We start from the raw sequence: 18,730 nt of genomic DNA on the forward strand, positions 1-18,730 counted from the left end.
TTGATAGTTTATCGTGTATAGTTTCTTTATTATAATAAAATGAATAACAACCACGCTGCATTTTGGTCCGCTCCTCCTTCCCACAACGAAAGCCGTGACAATTAGCCTTCAACATATTATTATAGTCTACATATTATTATACTCTACATATTTGTATATCCTTCAACATATTCTATTAGCCTTCAACATATTATTATAGTCTACATAGTATTATATTCTACATATTCGTATATCCTTCAACATATTCTTATAGCCTTCAACATATTATTATAGTCTACATATTCTTATAGCCTACAACATATTATTTTCGCCTTCAACATATTTTATTAGCATTCAACATAACATAGTCTACATATATTTATAGTCTACATATTCTTATAGTCTACATATTATTATAGTCTACATATTCTTATAGTCTACATCATTTAGCCGACTCTCTTATCCAGAACGACTGCACACATTTGAATAATGTTTTCTTTTCATACTGGTCCCCCTTGGGAATCAAACCCACAACTCTGTCCCTGTAAGCACCCTCCTCTACAAACTGAGGAACGCAGGACTATTACTGAGCCCTCCAACGTCGTACAATGAATCACAACCCTGACTGTAAATGTTGGTGGGGGTCCTTGCAGGAACCTAAAGGCCCAACTGAAACATGTGGATTTGAATTTGAAAGGATAGCAGGTGCAGACACTTAACTGAAAAATGTAAAGATCTCCATAATTTAGGGCATGATTTGTCTCTTGTATGAAGGATAAAATAATAAGTAGACTATAAGAATATGTAGACTATAAATATATGTAGACTATAAGAATATGTAGACTATAAGAATATGTAGACTATAAGAATATGTAGACTATAAGAATATGTAGACTATAAATATATGTAGACTATAAGAATATGTAGACTATAAGAATATGTAGACTATAAGAATATGTAGACTATAAATATATGTAGACTATAAATATATGTAGACTATAAGAATATGTAGACTATAAATATATGTAGACTATAAGAATATGTAGACTATAAATATATGTAGACTATAACAATATGTAGACTATAAATATATGTAGACTATAAATATATGTAGACTATAAGAATATGTTGAAGGCTATAAGAATATGTAGACTATAAATATATGTAGACTATAAGAATATGTAGACTATAAATATATGTAGACTATAAGAATATGTAGACTATAAATATATGTAGACTATAAGAATATGTAGACTATAAATATATGTAGACTATAACAATATGTAGACTATAAATATATGTAGACTATAAATATATGTAGACTATAAGAATATGTTGAAGGCTATAAGAATATGTAGACTATAAGAATATGTAGACCATAATAATATATTGAAGACTATAAGAATATGTAGACCATAATAATATATTGAAGACTATAAGAATATGTAGACTATAAGAATATGTAGACTATAAAAATATGTAGACTACAAGAATATGTAGACAATAAGAATATGTAGACTATAAGGATATGTAGACTATAAGAATATGTAGACTATAAGAATATGTAGACTATAAGAATATGTAGACTATAAATACATGTTGAAGGATACAAGAATCTGTAGAAAATAAGAATATGTAGGCTATAAGAAAATGTAGTCCATAAGAATATGTAGACTATAAGAATATGTAGACCATAATAATATATTGAAGACTACAAGAATATGTAGACTATAAGAATATGTAGACTATAAGAATACGTTGAAGGCTAATAGAATATGTTGAAGACTGTAAGAATATGTAGACTATAAGAATATGTTGAATGATATAAGAATATGTAGACCATAGGAATATGTTGAAGGCAATAAGGATATGTAGACTATAAGAATATGTAGACTATAAAAATATGTAGGCTATAAGAATATGTAGAAGGATATAAGACTATAAGAGTATATAGACTATACGTTTATGTTGAAGGCTATAATAACACGTTGAAGGCTATAGGAAAATGTAGACCATACAAATTTGTAGACTATAAGAATATGTAGACTACAAGAATACATTGAAGGCAATAGGAAAATGTAGACTATAAGAATATGTAAACTATAAGAATATGTTGAATGATATAAGAATATGTAGACCATATGAATATGTTGAAGGCAATAAGGATATGTAGACTACAAGAATACATTGAAGGCAATAGGAAAATATAGACTATAAGACTATGTAGACTATAAGAATATGTAGACTATAAGAAAATGTAGACTATAAGAATATGTAGACTATAAGAATATGTTGAAGGCTAATAGAATATGTTGAAGGATATAAGAATTTGTAGACTATAATAATATCTAGACTATAATAATATGTTGAAGGCTATAAGAAAATGCAACACTAGAAAGCCAAAGGAAGAAAAGCTGTCAAGATCTGGAAGGCCTCTCCGGGGGGGAGTAAGGGAGGGACCAATGTATGTATGTATGTATGTGAGTGAGTGAGTGAGTGAGTGAGTGAGTGAGTGAGTGAGTGAGTGAGTGAGTGAGTGAGTGAGTGTGCGAGTGAGTGTGCGAGTGAGTGAATGAGTGAGTGAGTGAGTGAGTGAGTGAGTGAGTGAGTGAGTGAGTGAGTGAGTGTGCGAGTGAGTGTGGAGTGAATGAGTGAGTGAGTGAGTGAGTGAGTGAGTGAGTGAGTGAGTGAGTGAATGAGTGATGGGAGTGAGTGAGTGAGTGAGTGAGTGAGTGAGTGTAGAGAGAAGAATAGAGTAGACTATAAGAGATAGAGTTGAAGAGAGAGAGAGAGAGAGTGAGTGTGAGTGAAGTGAGTGGTAAGTGAGTGAGTGTGCGAGTGAGTGTGCCATAGTGAGTGATATGTTGAATGGTGAATAAGTGATAGTGTAGACTACAGTGAGTGAGTGTACATTGAAGGCAATAGTGAAAATATAGACTATAAGACTATGTAGTGAGTAGTAAGTGAGTATGTAGTGACGAGTGAGTGAATGAAGTAGTGTAGAGTATAATAATGGTGGTGGTATAATTATATGTTGAAGGAGTATAAGAAAATGCAACACTAGAAGAGCCAAAGGAAGAAAAGCTGTCAAGATCTGGAAGGAGTGAGTAAGGGAGGGTGAGTAAGTGGTGGGACCAATGTATGTATGTATGTGAGTGAGTGAGTGAGTGAGTGAGTGAGTGAGTGAGTGAGTGAGTAAGTGAGTGAGTGAGTGAGTGAGTGAGTGAGTGAGTGAGTGAGTGAGTGAGTGAGTGAGTGAGTGAGTGAGTGAGTGCGAGAGAGAGAGAGAGAGAGAGAGAGAGAGAGAGAGAGAGAGAGAGAGAGTGAGAGAGAGAGAGAGAAAATCCCTAAAGTCTTCCGGTTGAGGTGTGCTGTGGTTGGCCCCTAGGATGTCTTCTCAAACCCTCGATCCAGCAAACCCTGTCCAGGGACAGCTAGGGGGACCAGGTGCACCCCTGAGAAGGGAACAGCTAGGGGACAAGGTGCACCCCTGAGACAGGGACGGCTAGGGGACCAGGTGCACCCCTGAGACAGGGGGCAGCTAGGGGGACCAGGTGCACCCCTGAGAAGAGAACAGCTAGGGGACCAGGTGCACCCCTGAGACAGGGACGGCTAGGGGACCAGGTGCACCCCTGAGACAGGGGGCAGCTAGGGGGACCAGGTGCAAGAGCTATATACAGTTGAAGTCGGAAGTTTCCATACACTTATGGTGGAGTCATTAAAACTTGTTTTTCAACCACTCCACAAATTTCTTGTTCTCAAACTATAGTTTGGCAAGTCGGTTAGGACATCTACTTAATTACTCTAAGTAAGTTTTCCATCAATTGTTTATAGACAGATTATTTCATTTATAATTATAATTCTCTGTATCACAATTCCAGTGGGTCAGAAGTTTACATACACTAAGTTGAATGTGCATTTAAACAGCTTGGAAAATTCCAGAAAATTATGTCATGGCTTTAGAAGCTTCTGATAGGCTAATTGACATCATTTTAGTTAATTGGATGTGTACCTGTGGATATATTTCAAGGCCTACCTTCAAATACAGTGCATCTTTGCTTGACATCATGGGAAAACCGAAAGAAATCAGCCAAGACCTCAGAAAGAAAAATGTGAACCTCCACAAGTCTGGTTCATCTTTGCGAGCAATTTCAAAATGCCTGAAGGCACCACGTTCATCTGTACAAACAATAGTACACAAGTATAAACACCATGGACCACGCAGCCGTCACACCGCTCAGGAAGGAGACGCGTTCTGTCTCCTAGAGATTAACGTACTTTGTGCGAAAAGTGCAAATTAATCCCAGAACAACAGCAAAGGAACTTGTGAAGATGCTGAAGGAAACAGGAACAAAAGTATCTATATCCACAGTAAAACGAGTCTAATATCGACATAACTTGAAAGGCTGCACAGCAAGGAAGAAGCCACTGCTCCAAAACCGCCATAAAAAGCCAGACTACGGTTTGCAACTGCACATGGGGACAAAGAGTGTACTTTTTGGAGAAATGTCCCCTGGTCTGTTGAAACAAAAATAGAACTGTTTGGCCATATTGACCATCGTTATGTTTGGAGGAAGAAGGGGGAGGCTTACAAGCCGAAGAACACCATCCCAACCGTGAAGCACGGGGGTGGTAGCATCATGTTGTGGGGTGCTTTGCTGCAGGAGGGACTGGTGCACTTCACAAAATAGATGACATCATGAGGGAGGGAAATTATGTTGACTTGTTGAAGCAACATCTCAAGATATCAGTCAGGAGGTTAAAGCTTTGTTGCAAATGGGTCTTCCAAATGGACAATGACCCCAAGCACACTTCCAAAGTTGTGGCAAAATGGCTTAAGGACAACAATGTCAGTGTATTTGGAGTGACCATCAAAAAGCCCTGCCTTCAATCCCATAGAACATTTGTGGGCAGAACTGAAATAGAGTGTGTGAGCAAGGACACCTACAAACCTGACTCAGTTACACCAGCTCTGTCAGGAGGAATGGGCCAAAATTCACCCAACTTATTGTGGGAAGCTTGTGGAAGGCTACCCGAAATGTTTGACCCAAGTTAAAACATTTAAAGGCAATGCAACCAAATACAAATTAAATGTATGTAAACTTCTGACCCACTGGGAATGTGATGAAATTAATAAGAGCTGAAATTAATCATTCTTTCTACTATTATTCTGACATTTCACATTCTTAAAATAAAGTGGTGATCCTAACTGACTTAAGACAGCGAATGTTTACTCGGATTAAATGTCAGAAATGTTTAAATGTATTTGGCTAAGGTGTATGTAAACTTCCAACTTCAATTGTATATATCAGAATTCCACATAAACAACTAACTTATTACAGTTTCAGTCTCAGGGTTAGTGTTGGTGTTAGGGTAATGTCTAGGGTTAAGGTTGGTGTTAGGGTAATGTCTAGGGTTAAGGTTGGTGTTAGGGTAATGTCTAGGGTTAAGGTTGGTGTTAGGGTAATGTCTAGGGTTAAGGTTGGTGTTAGGGTAATGTCTAGGGTTAAGGTTGGTGTTAGGGTAATGTCTAGGGTTAAGGTTGGTGTTAGGGTAATGTCTAGGGTTAAGGTTGGTGTTAGGGTAATGTCTAGGGTTAAGGTTGGTGTTAGGGTAATGTCTAGGGTTAAGGTTGGTGTTAGGGTAATGTCTAGGGTTAAGGTTGGTGTTAGGGTAATGTCTAGGGTTAAGGTTGGTGTTAAGGTAATGTCTAGGGTTAAGGTTGGTGTTAGGGTAATGTCTAGGGTTAAGGTTGGTGTTAGGGTATTGTCTAGGGTTAAGGTTGGTGTTAGGGTATTGTCTAGGGTTAAGGTTGGTGTCAGGGTAATGTCTAGGGTTAAGGTTGGTGTTAGGATAATGTCTAGGGTTAAGGTTGGTGTTAGGGTAATGTCTAGGGTTAAGGTTGGTGTCAGGGTAATGTCTAGGGTTAAGGTTGGTGTTGGTAATGTCTAGGGTTAAGGTTGGTGTTAGGGTAATGTCTAGGGTTAAGGTTGGTAATGTTAGGGTAAGGTTGTCTAGGGGGTTAAGGTTGGTGTTAGGGTAATGTCTAGGGTTAAGGTTGGTGTTAGGTAATGTTAGGGTTAAGGTTGGTGTTAGGTAATGTTAGGGTTAAGGTTGGTGTTAGGGTAAGGGTTGTGGTGTTAGGGTATTGTCTAGGGTTAAGGTTGGTGTTAGGGTAATGTCTAGGGTTAAGGTTGGTGTTAGGGTAATGTCTAGGGTTAAGGTTGGTGTTAGGTAATGTCTAGGGTTAAGGTTGGTGTTAGGGTAATGTCTAGGGTTAAGGTTGGTGTTAGGGTAATGTCTAGGGTTAAGGTTGGTGTTAGGGTAATGTCTAGGGTTAAGGTTGGTGTTAGGGTAATGTCTAGGGTTAAGGTTGGTGTTAGGGTTAAGGTTGGTGGGTAATGTCTAGGGTTAAGGTTGGTGTTAGGGTAATGTCTAGGGTTAAGGTTGGTGTTAGGTAATGTCTAGGGTTAAGGTTGGTGTTAGGTAATGTCTAGGGTTAAGGTTGGTGTTTATGGGTAATGTTAGGTAATGTCTAGGGTTAAGGTTGGTGTTAGGGTATTGTCTAGGGTTAAGGTTGGTGTTAGGTAATGTCTAGGGTTAAGGTTGGTGTTAGGGTAATGTCTAGGGTTAAGGTTGGTGTTGGTAATGTCTAGGGTTAAGGTTGGTGTTAGGGTAATGTCTAGGGTTAAGGTTGGTGTTAGGGTAATGTCTAGGGTTAAGGTTGGTGTTAGGGTAATGTCTAGGGTTAAGGTTGGTGTTAGGGTAATGTCTAGGGTTAAGGTTGGTGTTAGGGTAATGTCTAGGGTTAAGGTTGGTGTTAGGGTAATGTCTAGGGTTAAGGTTGGTGTTAGGGTAATGTCTAAGGGTTAAGGTTGGTGTTAGGGTAATGTCTAGGGTTAAGGTTGGTGTTAGGCTATTGGCTAGGGTTAAGGTTGGTGTTAGGATAATGTCTAGGGTTAAGGTTGGTGTTAGGATAATGTCTGGGGTTTGGGTTGAGCCGGTGTTTGGACATGAAGCTAGGGTTAGATTTATTCTATTTATATACAGCTCTGTACATTAGACATATGACCTTTGTATCATCAGTACAAACAGTTTTATTGAATAAAGTAAATGTCTTCTATGGAAGTTCAAGTAGTTTTGTTATTGGTGTGATTCCCATGAATCCACAATTATAAGATAATGATGCAATCAACATGCATGGCTTGTAATATTTTGTCATACATTCATTTGTCATACTATTTAAACTGTTGTGTACCCGAAGTGAGATGTTGATTGGCTGTCAACAACATTCCACTCACTTCTTTTTTTTCACCAACACAATTCTGAACAGTCTAATTACACTGAATGTGCTACGGGGCGAACTCAGAACACGTTGCAATATTTCAATACATGAACTCTACATTACCATAAACAATACACTAATAAAACACACGTTGAAGTGTGACAGTGTTCCGGGGTTTGTGTCCCAAATTGCACCCTATTCCCTACACAGTGCACTTCTTTTGACCAGGACCCTATGAATAGGGTGCCATTTGGGACGCAGGGCAGATCCCGGGTTGGCTCGTTACGTACAGTCAAAACTAGAGACTCTAACAGGGCTCAGTAGCGCTGTCACAGAGCATGTATTATTAATGAAAACTTCCCTCAACTGAAGTGGTGAATAAACCTGAATCATAGACTGATACTTTTGTTCATTAGGAATCAGTGCCAATAACACCTGAGAGAGAAACGTGTTCAGCTACTGGTAAATGTATTCCCCCCGAAATTCATGATTGATCACCGCCAATCAACACCTCGCTACAGCTAGAAATACTGTATTTCCAGACGGCACCCTGATGTACAAACAGCAGGCCTATACTTTACACATACTGCAGTCTTCTTGAACAGGCTAAGCATATAAAAATACAGACAAGACAAGCGGGTAAGTACTCGCATACCATCTCATCATACACCCTTGCATTACTATCAACAGATGATGACAAACTGCAGGTTAGAATGACAAGTGACACGTCTGTCTCCCCTCTGAGAGAAGAAGTCTGAGGAGAAAGGGTAGAGAGACTTGTCTTTGCCATCTGTCCCTGACTCCTCGTCTCTGACGCTTGGTCTAATTACTGCTTCTCTCTGGCTAATGCTGCCTCATTAGACAGGGGGAGCATGTGCAATCCACACAACGCGCTGAGAGAATCGGCACTAAGAACGCTAGCTGGAACCATAATGGGGAGACAAAAATCTGTCTGGTGCGAAAGGCAATTCACACTAGCGCCTAAACGCTCATTTTGCTTTTTTCTTCTTACTATGGCGGTCTGAGATTTGATCATTGAGCGTCATCCAACCACAACAGACCAGTGTTCTTCCGGTGTCCTGGCTTGGCTGGGTTCTGCTCCAAGATTAGGACTGGGACAGGAGGGGAGGGGAGGGGGGATTTTGTCACACATACAGAGCCTACTACTTACTACTATAAGATCACACTGACAAAGACACATTTCTGAACGGGAGGATTGAGAAGGGCATCAGGTATGCAATATTGCAGTGCCTGGCCAGCTGAGGAGTTTATTAACACATAAACACAACCAGTGAACTATTATCAAATCTACTGTAGGTTTCCAAACCATGTGAAACAGGATGGAAGGTTTTCTGCTGTATACTGTCTGTAATATACAAAATTGCCTTTTTCTTTCAACAGCTTCACTAGCAACTAATTATTGTATTCGTGTGATTCAGTGTGAGGTTTAAACTTTCTTTTTGTGGCTACATCCTTTAGTTAAGAGACAGATGGACATGAAAGTGGTATGACAAATTATTGTTTACAACCTCATTTCTGAAATCATATTTCAATCAACAGGTGATTTTGAAGTGATGTTTTCAGAGGTTGTTCAAGACAATGTTGCGGCAACTGGTTAACCAGAACTCACAAGACCTGGAGATTGTTATCTATGGATCAAAAATATATCAGTCTTGGGATGGTGTGTATGAGAACAGAAAGCTATTAATATTCCTATTACTCAATGAACACAGAATTTTAAACCTCAAGTAGAATCATGGAGAATCTTCCTTCTTAAGAACATCCATTATGACATCACTAAACTCCTGATAATTATAGTTCCGGAGTCATTCAGCATCGGCTGATTGGGGGAGCCAAACACAGGAACGAAAACAGCACTAAGACTAGACAGAATAATAATAACACAGATTGATTCACAATTTGGAATGATGAGTTATAAGATACTGTATATACAGTAGAGTTCCTGACCCTAACTCTAACCCTCATCTCCTGCAGGATGTCATCAGGTCCCGTGGTGGAGAGTGAGGGGAGTAGAGCACAGGCCAATCTGGCAGTGACTTCAGTGTACAGTGAAGGTCCCCCCTCCCACCTGGCTGTGACTGTGTTGAGGGCCACTGGCCTCAGAGCTAAGACCTTTCATGGGGGCAGCAACCCTTACGCTCTCCTCCAGATGGGGCAGAGGAGAATCACCACCCCTGTCATCCACGATACCCTGACCCCCCACTGGAACTGTGAGCTCACCTTCCCCCTGCCCTCCTCAGCCCCTTGGGATGCCACCGCCACAGCCCTGACCCTGACCATCCACCACCGACGCTCCCTACTGGCCCTGCCTGATAAGTTTCTGGGTACTGTGAGCTTCAGGCTGGAGGATGTTGTCAAGAAGAAGGACGGAAACAAAGAGTGAGTTAAGAAAAACTGATTTCAACTGATGTAATGTAAATATATACCTTTTATCCAAAGCAAATAACAGTCATGCGTGAATACATGTTTAACATATGGGTGGACCCGGTAATCGAACCCACTATCCTGGCGTTGCAAGAGCCATGCTCTACGTACTGACTACAGAGGACCAGTAATATATCAAATGTAATGTACAGGATGTAACGTATATGATGCACCCAATCTGGTGGCCTACTGTATGCTGTAGAGATTATATCTCTATAGCTCATTTAAAACATACATTTAAAGCTGTGATCTGTGAACTACTCACAAAAGAAGAGCAAGAAACAAGTGTTGTTGTTTTTTTCTTCAGGTGGTATGTCCTCAATTCTGAGCCGAGGAAGAAGCTAAAGAAACGTGGACATGTGGAAGTGTCGTTCAGGCTGTACAGAGAGAGTAGCTGCCTTCCATCCCACTCCCAACCTGTCACCCAGACCCATTCCCAACCTTTCACCCAGACCTACTCCCTCTCCCACTCAAAACCCTGCACCATTCTCTCCCACTCTACAAGCCTCTCCCAGCCCTCCAACCTTCCCTCCCACTCCCTCACCCAGCCTCACTCCCAATCCCACTTCCAACCCTCCTCCTCCATCTGCACCAAGAGCCACATCAGCTGGGAGAGTGACACACACTGCTTACCACCTTCTGTTCAGGTCAGTCCTTTACGACAGGAACATGAAGGCAGTTCTAGAATAGAATAGAATGGTGTTGGGGGTTGGTGTGTTGAGTAGTGAGTGACTGGCCCTCTCCATTGTGTTGGGGGTTCATGTGTTGAGTAGTGAGTAGTGAGTGACTGGCCCTCTCCATTGTATTGGGAGTTGGTGTGTTGAGTAAGTGAGTGACTGGCCCTCTCCATTGTGTTGGGGCTGGTGTGTTGAGTAGTGAGTGACTGGCCCTCTCCATTGTGTTGGGGGTTAGTGTGTTGAGTAGTGAGTGACTGGCCCTCTCCATTGTTTTGAGGGTTGGTGTGTTGAGTAGTGGGTGACTGCCCCTCTCCATGGTGTTGGGGGTTAGTGTGTTGAGTAGTGAGTGACTGGCCCTCTCCATTGTTTTGAGGGTTGGTGTGTTGAGTAGTGAGTGACTGGCCCTCTCCATGGTGTTGGGGGTTGGTGCGTTGAGTACTGTGTCCATGGTGTTGGGGGTTGGTGCGTTGAGTAGTGAGTGACTGGTCCTCTCCATTGTTTTGAGGGTTGGTGTGTTGAGTAGTGAGTGACTGGCCCTCTCCATGGTGTTGGGGATGGTGCGTTGAGTACTGTGTCCATGGCGTTGGGGGTTGGTGTGTTCAGTACTGTGTCCATGGTGTTGGAGGTTGGTGCGTTGAGTACTGTGTCCATGGTGTTGGGGGTTGGTGCGTTGAGTACTGTGTCCATGGTGTTGGGGGTTGGTGCGTTGAGTACTGTGTCCATGGTGTTGGGGGTTGGTGCGTTAAGTACTGTGTCCATGGTGTTGGGGGTTGGTGCGTTGAGTACTGTGTCCATTGTGTGTGCAGCCGGTGGTAAAGCATTGGGAGCCAAACCATCCATCTTGTGGAGAGGAGAATTGTGAAGTGCTGGACTCAGTTCCACCACCATCTGTACCAGCAGACAGCCCAGAATGCGTCAGCATCACTACAGCTGGTATGATGTCTTTCTATGGTTTTGTCTCTTATTTGTCAGGAAAAAAACGTTTTTGTAAAAATAGATTTGCTTGATCGCTTCCGTAAATGTATAATTTCATATAATTTGATAGCGACATGGAGGGACAGTAGTGGAGTGTGTTTTGCATTAAAGCATTGAGCTCTGATGGGAGACAGAAAACAGAGAGATCACCAGAATTACATCCAGACAATAGACAAGTGGAAAACTCTCTTTCCCAACCTTCTCTCTTTCCCTTCCATCTACCCAACCCAGATTGCAGAAATAACATCAGACCAGTATCCTATTTCCCTGCATCCATCCTCACCTGTGAGACTGGTGACCTGGAGGAGGGCCAGGAGGCCAGGGAGTGTCTGCTGGACCCAGGACAAGGACACAGCTCCCATCAGGGTCCTCTGGAGGAGACATCTACAGCAGGGAGCACCATCGGGACACAGACTTCCAGTAAATTCCAAATGTTCCCGTTCCAACATTCCCAATGCCAAGGGAGGGGGGAAGGGTCTCCTTCAGGTCCTCCTTCCTTTCCAGAATGAGGCATCTCCGCTACAGGTTGGACTCAGAAGAGGCCAACGGGGAGAGGCGGACTCTGAGACTCCCGGTCTGCTCCAGGGTGCTCTCCCGGTCGACCTCCCCACCCTACGACAGGTTCCCCAAGATAGATGTGTCAGAGAGGCCACAGGGTTTCTTGTCACGGCTCTTCCCCTGTCTAGGTAGAGAATGACAATAAAGAAACACAAGCCTGACTGCACAGAATGTATCCTGTTCCTTAAAATACAACATTTCAAATGTACGGTGTCCATTTTAGGAAATAGTCCCACATCCATGAACGTTAAAATAACTCTCTCTTTTCTACCAAACTTCAGTTCTTCTTGTTGTACTTCACAGTTTGTTTGCATCGGTTGTTATACAGAACGGTTGTGTTGTTTTGGAAAAGGGGGTGGGGGGGGCGGGGGGGGGTGACAGAAGAGAAGCGACAATTTCTCCACACCTGAGGTGGCGAGAATCTCACCTCCAGAGCAGTGCCAGGTGTGACGGTGGGAGAAACAATAGACTGGTATCATCTCTAAAGCCAATCAGAAGAAAGTTTCAGAAATAATTAAAAAGTTATATTTCTTTCTACATTATACACCACCCACATCTATGCAGGTGAAGGTTTAGATGGGCAGGTAGAGGTATAGTTAGGTAGTAGAGGTATAGTTAGGTAGTAGAGGTATAGTTAGGTAGTAAAGGTATAGCTTGGTAGTAGAGGTATAGTTAGGTAGTAGAGGTATAGTTTGGTAGTAGAGGTATAGTTTGGAAGTAGAGGTATAGTTAGGTAGTAAAGGTATTGTTAGGTAGTAGAGGTATAGTTAGGTAGTAGAGGTATAGTTAGGTAGTATAGGTATTTTAGGTAGTAGAGGTATAGTTAGGTAGTAGAGGTATAGTTAGGTAGTAGAGGTATAGTTAGGTAGTAGAGGTATAGTTAGGTAGTAGAGGTATAGTTAGGTACTATAGGTATTTTAGGTAGTAGAGGTATAATTAGGTAGTAGAGGTATAGTTTGGTAGTAGAGGTATAGTTAGGTAGTAAAGGTATTGTTAGGTAGTAGAGGTATTTTAGTTGTAGAGGTATAATTAGGTAGTAGAGGTATAGTTAGGTAGTAGAGGTATAGTTAGGTAGTAGAGGTATAGTTAGGTAGTATAGGTACAGTTAGGTAGTAGAGGTATAATTTTTTTTTTTTTTTTATTTATTTTTTTTACCTTTATTTAACCAGGCAAGTCAGTTAAGAACACATTCTTATTTTCAATGATGGCCGGAGAACAGCGGGTTAACTGCCTGTTCAGGGGCGGAACGACAGATTTTTACCTTGTCAGCTCGGGGGTTTGAACTCGCAACCTTCCGGTTACTGGTCCAACGCTCTAACCACTAGGCTACACTTAGGTAGTAGAGGTATAGTTAGGTAGTAGAGTAAGGTAGTAGATGTATAGTTATGTAGTATAGTTAGGTAGTAGAGGTATAGTTAGGTAGTAGAGGTATAGTTAGGTAGTAGAGGTATAGTTAGGTAGTATAGTTTGGTAGTAGAGGTATAGTTAGGTAGTAGAGGTATAGTTAGGTAGTAGAGGTATAGTGAGGTAGTATAGTTCGGTAGTAGAGGTATAGTTAGGTAGTAGAGGTATAGTTAGGTAGTAGAGGTATAGTGAGGTAGTATAGTTCGGTAGTAGAGGTATAGTTAGGTAGTATAGTTCGGTAGTAGAGGTATAGTTAGGTAGTAGAGGAATAGTTAGGTAGTAGAGGTATAGTTAGGTAGTAGAGGTATAGTTAGGTAGTATATGTCATGTCTTATTATGTCTGTTCCTGTCCTTTCTCTTCACTCTGTCTCTCTCTGCTGGTCTTATTAGGTTACCTTCTCTGTCTCTCCTTCTCCAGCTGTTCCACATCTCCCCTAACTAGCTCATTCACCCTTTCCCCACCTTTTCCCTCTGATTAGGTCTCTATTTCTCTCTCTGTTCCTGCTACTTTCGGTGTCAGATTCTTGTTTGTGTTTTTCATGCCAGAAGCAAGCTATCGTCTCGTTTGCTTCCACCTTGTCCTATCCTGTCGGAGTCTGCCTGGCAGGTGCATCCTGCACTCTACTAACGTTCTTTTGTTCTATTGACAACGTCGGAAGAGGATCTATGCCGTTCCTGTTTTTTCATTAAAAGAACTCTGTTTTCTGTTAAAACCGCTTTTGGGTCTTCACTCAAGTACATAACAGAAGAATCTGACCAAGAATGGACCCAGCGGCTCCGGACCCTTTTCACTCCGCCGTCGAGATCCAGGGAGCGATGCTAGGCAGACACGAGGAGGAATTGTCTGCTGCTCGACATGCCGTTGAGACCCTGGCCGTCCAAGTCTCCGACCTCACAAGACAGGTTCACCAACTCCACCTCGATCCACCGCCCACTTCCAGGGTTTCCGAGTCTCCGGAGCCCAGGATCAACAACCCGCCGTGTTACTCTGGGGAGCCCACTGAGTGCCGCTCATTCCTCACTCAGTGTGATGTGGTGTTCTCTCTCCAGCCCAACACTTACTCCAGGAGCACAGCCCGCATCGCCTACATCATTTCTCTCCTTACCGGACGGGCGCGTGAGTGGGGCACGGCAATCTGGGAGGCGAGGGCTGAGTGTATTAACCAGTATCAGGACTTTAAGGAGGAGATGATACGGGTTTTTGACCGTTCTGTTTTTGGGGAGGAGGCTTCCAGGGCCCTGTCTTCCCTATGTCAGGGGAATCGATCCATAACGGATTATTCTATTGAGTTTCGCACTCTCGCTGCCTCTAGTGACTGGAACGAGCCGGCTTTGCTCGCTCGTTTTCTGGAGGGTCTCCTCGCCGAGGTTAAGGATGAGATCCTCTCCCGGGAGGTTCCTTCCAGTCTGGACTCCTTAATAGCTCTCGCTATTCGCATAGAGCGACGGTTTGATCTTCGTCGCCGAGCTCGTGGAAAGGAGTTCGCGTTCTCCGTTGCTCCCCTCTCCACATCACTGCCACCTGCCGCATCACTGCCACCCTCCTCCGCCGGCTCGGATGCTGAGCCTATGCAGCTGGGGGTATCCGCATCTCGGCCAAGGAGAAGGAACGGAGAATCACCAACCGCCTCTGTCTCTACTGCGGCTCCGCTGGTCATTTTGTCACCTCATGCCCAGTAAAAGCCAGAGCTCATCAGTAAGAGGAGGGCTACTGGTGAGCGCAACTACTCAGGTCTCTCCTTCAAGATCCTGCACTACCTTTCCGGTCCATCTCCGCTGGCCCGGTTCATCTGCTTCCTGCAGTGCCTTGATAGACTCTGGGGCGGAGGGCTGTTTTATGGACGAGACCTGGGCTCGGGAACATGACATTCCTCTCAGACAGTTAGGGAGCCCACGGCCTTGTTCGCTTTAGATGGTAGTTCTCTCCCCAAGATTCAGCGTGAGATGCTGCCTTTAACCCTCACTGTCTCTGGTAATCATAGCGAAACCATTTCTTTTTTAATTTTTCGTTCACCTTTTACACCTGTTGTTTTGGGTCATCCCTGGCTAGTGCGCCATAACCCTTCTATTAATTGGTCTAGTAATACTATCCTATCCTGGAATGTTTCTTGTCATGTGACCTGTTTAATGTCTGCTATCCCTCCTGTTTCCTCTGTCTCTTCTTCACAGGAGGAGCCTGGTGATTTGACAGGGGTGCCGGAGGAGTATCACGATCTGCGCACGGTGTTCAGTCGTTCCAAGGCCACTTCTCTCCCTCCACACCGGTCGTATGACTGTAGTATTGATCTCCTTCCGGGAACTACTCCCCCCGGGGTAGATTATACTCTCTGTCGGCTCCCGAACGTAAGGCTCTCGAGGATTATTTGTCTGTATCGCTCGACGCCGGTACCATAGTCTCCTCCTCCTCTCCCGCCGGAGCGGGGTTTTTTTTTGTTCAGAAGAAGGACGGGTCCCTGCGCCCATGCGTGGATTATCGAGGGCTGAATGACATAACAGTTAAGAATCGTTATCCGCTTCCTCTTATGTCTTCAGCCTTCGAGATCCTGCAGGGAGCCAGGTTTTTCACCAAATTGGACCTTCGTAACGCCTACCATCTCGTGCGCATCAGGGAGGGGGACGAGTGGAAGACGGCGTTTAACACTCCGTTAGGGCACTTTGAATACCGGGTTCTTCCTTTCGGCCTCGTTAACGCTCCAGCTGTCTTTCAGGCACTAGTTAACGACGTCCTGAGAGACATGCTGAACATTTTTGTTTTCGTTTACATGGACGATATCCTGATTTTTTCACCGTCTCTCCCGATTCATGTTCAGCACGTGCGACGCGTCCTCCAGCGCCTTTTGGAGAACTGTCTTTATGTGAAGGCTGAGAAGTGCACTTTTCATGCCTCCTCTGTCCCTTTTCTCGGTTCCGTTATTTCCGCTGAGGGCATTAAGATGGATCCCGCTAAGGTCCAGGCTGTCATTGATTGGCCCGTTCCTAAGTCACGCGTCGAGCTGCAGCGCTTTCTTGGCTTCGCGAATTTCTATCGTCGTTTCATCCGTAATTTCGGTCAGGTGGCAGCTCCCCTCACAGCCCTTACTTCTGTTAAGACGTGCTTTAAGTGGTCCGTTTCCGCCCAGGGAGCTTTTGATCTTCTCAAGAATCGTTTTACATCCGCACCTATTCTTGTTACACCTGACATCTCTAGACAGTTTGTTGTTGAGGTTGACGCGTCAGAGGTGGGCATGGGAGCCATTCTTTCTCAGCGCTCCCTCTCTGACGGCAAGGTCCATCCTTGCGCGTTTTTCTCTCATCGCTTATCGCCGTCAGAACGTAATTATGATGTTGGTAATCGCGAACTGCTCGCCATCCGCTTAGCCCTAGGCGAATGGCGACAGTGGTTGGAGGGGGCGACTGTTCCTTTTGTCGTTTGGACTGACCATAGGAACCTTGAGTACATCCGTTCAGCCAAACGACTTAATGCGCGTCAGGCTCGTTGGGCTCTGTTTTTCGCTCGTTTCGAGTTTATTATTTCTTATCGTCCGGGCTCAAAGAACACCAAGCCTGATGCTTTATCTCGTCTCTTCAGTTCTTCTGAGGTCTCCACCGACCCCGAGGGATTCTCCCTGAGGGGCGTGTTGTCGGGTTGACTGTCTGGGGAATTGAGAGGCAGGTAAAGCAAGCACTCGCTCACACTCCGTCGCCGCGAGCTTGTCCTAGGAACCTTCTGTTCGTTCCCGTTCCTACTCGTCCGGCCGTTCTTCAGTGGGCCCACTCTGCCAAGTTAGCCGGCCACCCCGGCGTTCGGGGTACGCTCGCTTCCATTCGCCAGCGTTTCTGGTGGCCCACTCGGGAACGTGACGCGCGTCGATTTGTCGCTGCTTGTTCGGTCTGCGCGCAGACTAAATCTGGGAACTCTCCTCCTGCCGGCCGTCTCAGACCGCTTCCCATTCCCTCTCGACCGTGGTCTCACATCGCTTTAGATTTTATCACCGGACTGCCTTCATCAGCGGGGAAGACAGTTATTCTTACGGTTGTCGATAGATTCTCTAAGGCGGCTCATTTCATTCCTCTCGCTAAGCTCCCTTCTGCTAAGGAGACGGCTCAGATCATTATCGAGAATGTTTTCCGAATTCATGGCCTTCCGTCAGACGTCGTTTCAGACAGAGGCCCGCAGTTCACGTCTCAATTTTGGAGGGAGTTTTGCCGTTTGATTGGGGCTTCCGTCAGTCTCTCGTCCGGCTTTCATCCCCAGTCTAACGGCCGTCGAACGGGCCAATCAGACTGTTGGTCGATTTTACGCAGTCTTTCTTTTCGTAACCCTGCGTCTTGGTCAGAACAGCTCCCCTGGGCAGAGTACGCCCACAACTCGCTTCCTTCGTCTGCTACCGGTCTATCTCCTTTTCAGAGTAGCCTCGGGTACCAGCCTCCGCTGTTCTCATCTCAGCTCGCCGAGTCCTGCGTCCCTCCGCTCAGGCTTTTGTCCAGCGTTGCGAGCGCACCTGGAAGGGGGTCAGGTCGGCACTTTGCCGTAATAGGGCTCAGACTGTGAGGGCCGCTAATAAGCGTAGGACCAAGAGTCCTAGATATTGTTGAGGTCAGAGAGTATGGCTCTCCACTCAGAACCTTCCCCTTAAGACAGCTTCTCGCAAGTTGACCCCGCGGTTCATTGGTCCGTTCCGTATTTCTCAAGTCATTAATCCTGTCGCAGTGCGACTTCTTCTCCCGCGCTATCTTCGTCGCGTTCACCCGGTCTTCCATGTCTCCTGTGTTAAGCCCGTTCTTCGCGCCCCCGCTCGTCCCTCCCCCCATCCTTGTCGAGGGCGCACCTATCTACAGGGTTCGTAAGATTTTGGACATGCGTCCCCGGGGCCGTGGTCATCAGTACCTAGTGGATTGGGAGGGGTACGGTCCTGAGGAGAGGAGTTGGGTTCCCTCTCGGGACGTGCTGGACCGTTCGCTGATCGATGATTTCCTCCGTTGCCGCCAGGTTTCCTCCTCGAGTGCGCCAGGAGGCGCTCGGTGAGTGGGGGGGGTACTGTCATGTCTTATTATGTCTGTTCCTGTCCTTTCTCTTCACTCTGTCTCTCTGCTGGTCTTATTAGGTTACCTTCTCTGTCTCTCCTTCTCCAGCTGTTCCACATCTCCCCTAACTAGCTCATTCACCCTTTCCCCACCTTTTCCCTCTGATTAGGTCTCTATTTCTCTCTCTGTTCCTGCTACTTTCGGTGTCAGATTCTTGTTTGTGTTTTTCATGCCAGAAGCAAGCTATCGTCTCGTTTGCTTCCACCTTGTCCTATCCTGTCGGAGTCTGCCTGGCAGGTGCATCCTGCACTCTACTAACGTTCTTTTGTTCTATTGACAACGTCGGAAGAGGATCTATGCCGTTCCTGTTTTTTCATTAAAAGAACTCTGTTTTCTGTTAAAC

The sequence above is a fragment of the Oncorhynchus masou genome, chromosome 9, assembly GCF_036934945.1.
Source record: "Oncorhynchus masou masou isolate Uvic2021 chromosome 9, UVic_Omas_1.1, whole genome shotgun sequence".
NCBI lineage: Eukaryota > Metazoa > Chordata > Actinopteri > Salmoniformes > Salmonidae > Oncorhynchus > Oncorhynchus masou.